This window comes from Octodon degus, unplaced genomic scaffold (genome assembly GCF_000260255.1).
Source record: "Octodon degus isolate 3935 unplaced genomic scaffold, OctDeg1.0 scaffold00146, whole genome shotgun sequence".
Lineage (NCBI taxonomy): Eukaryota > Metazoa > Chordata > Mammalia > Rodentia > Octodontidae > Octodon > Octodon degus.
The window spans coordinates 1,389,265-1,394,004 of NW_004524722.1; positions in this window are offsets into that span (position 1 = coordinate 1,389,265).

Sequence of the window (4,740 nt, forward strand, 5' to 3'; positions counted from 1 at the left end):
TTGTGTGTGTGTGTGTGTGTGTGTGTGTGTGTGTGTGTGGCCAGCTCAGCCCACCAGGGGGCGGGGCTGGCTGGCATGTGGTGCTGGGGGATAGAACCGAGGTCCCTGTGCTTTGCTAAGCTTGTTCTAAGTAGGTGCTTTAGACCACTGAGCCATCTCACCAGCCCTCTCTTGCTCTTTGGACACATCATCAAAAAAAATTTTTTTTAAATCATCAAAGTTTTGACACGTTCAGGTCAAGAGCTGGCTTCATAAATTGACTCATTTACTGTATAAGGGAGATAGTGTCAGCCATCTTACAACTTGGAGTGCAGAGGTCTAGTATGAGAGGTTCTTTTCCCAGCATTACAACCTATAAATTATAGACTTTGGGACAAACCCAGGTCTGGCTTCCCTGTGTCTGTGCACTTTGTATGCCACCAAAATTCCTCACACTAATTAGAAGTATTGGCCATTGTAGGGGAGAAGACAAGAGCTAAAAGTGCAATGAGAGTTAAAAGAGAAAGAAATTAAAAATAAGTAAATGTGAATAATAGAATTCTACTGCTACAGTATAGAAAATATTGCCAGGTAATATATCTTTTTTCATTCATTTGTATAATAATAAAATCTAGACATCATAATAAGAAAAATACAAATTTTAACATGGAGTTCAAAAGAGAAAAAGCTATAGGTTCAAAGAGAATGAAGAGAGACTGGGCGTGGTGCCGCGTACCTGTAATCCCAGCTCTTGGGAGGCTGTAAACAGGCAGATCACTACAAGTCTGATCTAGTAGTGAGACCACGAACACCCTGTAGACCCTTCCCCAAAATACAAAAACAAAAACAACAATAACAACAACAAAAGAAAATGAAGAAAGTTAACATTAATTTTTCATAACTATTGTTAGAGATGGAAAATTAAATGTAATTGATGAGCATTTGCTAACATACACTTCTCTGAATCTATTTATGGAACTTAAAGTATTTACTAATTACTTGATTACAAAGGTTTTCATCCCTTGATTTGTCTGTGAATTTCTTCTTTCTTTCTTTCTTTCTTTCTTTCTTTCTTTCTTTCTTTCTTTCTTTCTTTCTTTTACCTAGGATCAAACTCAGGACCTTGTGCTTGCCAGGCAGGAGCTTATGTCACTGAGCTATCTCCCCAGCCTGGGTTTTCAACTCAGTTGGTGAATTAATTTCTTTCTTTCTCTCTCTCTCTCTCTCTCTCTCTCTCTCTCTCTCTCTCTCTCTTTTTTCTTTTTGAGACAGGATCTCATCATGCAGTTCAAGGTGGACTTGCACTCACCATGGAGCCTGAGCCGGCCTTCAACTCAAGGTGATCCTCTTACCTCAAACTTCTGAGTGCTGGGATTACAGGTTTGCGTCCCCACACCTGGTTTATCTTAGTTTCTTAAGGCTATGTTAATAAATTATTATAAACTGTCTATCTTAAAACAACAGAAATGTATTATGTCCCAGCTGTGGAGGCCAGAAGTCTGAAGTCAAGGTATGGGCAGGATCACTTCTCTCTGGAGGCTCTGAGCAGAATCTATTCTGCTTTTCCTCTCACTTCTGGTGGCTGCTCCTGATACATGGCTTGGGGCTGTTTGGCTCTGCTCCATAGCTCAAGGGCATACAGCTTTCTCTTTATCAAGACACCAGTCAGTCACTGAGTTTTGCAAGCCACCTATATCAGGAGGATCTCATCCCACAGTCCTTACTTAACTACATGCACTTGGGCCCTATTTCCAAATAAGGTCATATCAGAAGTATGAGGGTTAGGACATGAACATATTTTTTTAGAGACATAATGCAACTTATTATAACTACTATGCTTTTTTTTTGAGGGGGGGAACTGGGGATTGAACTCAGGCCCTTGCACTTTCCAGGCAAGCGCTTATTCTTCTGAGCTATTTCCCCAGCCCTACTATACTTTTTTAAAGTTGATGAACTTTAGCAGCTTTATGTGGTTCCTGACAAATTAAAACTCCAATAACTTCTTCCAAATCATCTTCTGATCTTTGTTGGTAACCACCTTCAGTCAGCTCTTCATACCATGCAAAGCATCTGTTTCATTAGTTAATACTTTTACCTTCACTATGAGGTCTGCAATGTGTGTCACTTATGAATGAGAAATAGGTGCAAGGGCAGAATGCCTTAGTTGAGGACCCCCAGTGTGGAGGACCACCTGAGCAGCTTTCCTTGAAAGAAGAGCGATTATCTTCATTTTGGCTGAGCCTGACCCTATTTCCTTGTATTGATATGTACAGAGCTGGCTAAGACTTCTCTTTATCCTTTCAGTTGGCCTTAAGCAGGCCAACTGTATATTGGTCTAGCCAAGGTGCTGGTGGTAATTTCTGAAGATGGTGTGTGTGTTTCCCTGATAACTCACACCTGGTGCTCTCCAATATGAGCTGGATTAAGACAGGAGGAAGAGCCGGTGCACCACGCTGTTGGCTGGGATGGAGCCTAGAGATAGAGGCTATGACTTCCTGGGAATTGAAAGATTACGCATCAGAGCTGAAGCACCAGACCCTCAAAACATTAGATACTATCTCAATAGCATAATGCAAATTACTCTCTCTGCATATAACAGAGGTAAATGCAGACCACCCACCTAGCCCAGCTCACAGTACTCACCTACTTCACACAATTCTCTTCCCCAAGCTATGCCTCTTTCTTGACTGAGTAAAACTCAGGTACTGCCCTGGGTCAGTCTTTTTCTTCTGGAAAGCCATTTTTGTGGCTGGACTTAGGGCCCCTTGGCTCCCCAATGAATATATGTCTTAGTATCTTTGTTTTCACTATGGGTTGCACTAGGAGTGGTAAATTGGAATTAACTTGATGGGATTCCAATAACATATTTTGGGGATTGTAAGTATAGACTTGTTGGGCCTAGATGAGAACCAGAAGGGTACTCCTACAACCCAGCAAAGCAGTGGTCAGAACGTAAAGTTTCTCTTGACCTGCAGCTGCTGGCTGGGAGCTGCTGTTTCTACAGTCAGCTGGTTCATGCCAATTCATTTGTGATTTACTTTTGGCTTTAACTTCATTTAATGTGTATTTTCCCTGCATTCTAGTTGAACATCCTCATAGATCACATACTTATTGATTGATTCACTCATTAATTTAACCATCATTTGTTGAATACTGTAAGAAGTCTTCTGTTGACAGAAGAATTTTTTTGGGGGGGGTGTGGCTGGCTCAGAATGCCTTCAGGGCATGTTTGGCTGGCTGGAGTTGTGGGGATCGAACTACAGCAACCTGAGGTTGACTTCTTTGTTGAAGCAGCCACTTAAACAACTGAGCTAAGGGGCAGGCTCCAAGAAGCCTTCTGTTGAATTGAGCTCTGTGCTATAGAAATAAGCAGGACCACCTTGGTCCTTGTCTGTGACAACAGTTTACAAATAGTGAACACAAGGTGTGAAAAGGGATGCAGGAGCCCAGAGCAGATCCTAGCCATGGATCAGGAAAGTCTTCCATTTGTCTAAAGTATGCCCTAAAAGACATAATTTTATTCCTTTAATATTGGCTATTAAAATTAAATATTAGTACGGGCATTTGGTACTCATGTACCAAATGTTGATAGTGTGTTACTTGCTTTGTAGCACTCTGGCAAGTTGGCATAGCAGATTTATGTGACAGCCTTCAACACAAATGGCAGTAGCTTCCATTTGCCCAGTGTTGGGCCATTTACAAAACATTTTCACACTTTTTGTTTCATCTGCTGTCACAAAAAGCTCTTTGGGAGTACTTTGTTTATTTTCGTGTGAGTTCTCCTGTTTTAACTCTTAGCTAAACTAAAAAAAAATATAATTTTTCAACAAGATAATTGTAAAAGCTTATAAATTCAAGGAAATAGTTTAAATAATATTATATTTCAAAAGTTGTAATCATTCAAATTGCACTAACTGAAAATAAAAGCAGAGCTTGGTTCTGATCCTGCCTCTACTAGTCTCTTGCTCTCAATTTCTTTGTGTCAATTTCCTCTGCTATTAAACTATTAAATGTAGGGACAATTTAGTCTTTTAGTCTGATAGATTTTATGAGATAATGGAGCTTAGACAGAAGCAAAGTGCCTGACTCATTGATAAAGATCAATTTTCCTGACATAATCTCTATTGTCTATTTTTCCTGTGATGCAAAACAGTTTTTAAGGTAAAGCCCACACATATGCCAAGGCTTCCAAAAAAGATGTTTTGGAGACATTGTACAAAGAAGCTCATTAATATCTTTGGTAAAAAAAAAAATTCATCACAAAATACAGTGTAATTATATAGTACCAGGCAATGCATAGTGTTTGAACACTGTCATTTTGACTCAGAGTTTGTTTTGATGGGTTGCTGAAAAACTTAAATATAGTAGAAATAATAGACACAAAATAAACCTGACAATGGCTAAGGCTACATGTGGTACAATTTATTATGGATGGAAAAACAAACTGAATGATCCCATCTTTGTTTGTTAACACTGAACACTGCAAAGTTGGCCCTTGGGAAAATTCCACTTAGTGGGAGTAATCAACACAGAATAAAACCAACTGTGGCCCAAACTGCTTGGAGAAAAAGGTAGAATTGGTGAAAATAGTTGCTAACAAGAAATTTCCTCATGTTTGAAAAATAATTGGTAAAAATAAGGATGAAAGAAAATGCTGAGTGAATTAACTCTTTCTCATGAAATTGATAAAGAATATATCTTGGCTGGGGAGATAGCTCGGTAGAATGTGTCTGCCTGGCAAGCGTAAGATTGTGAGTTCAA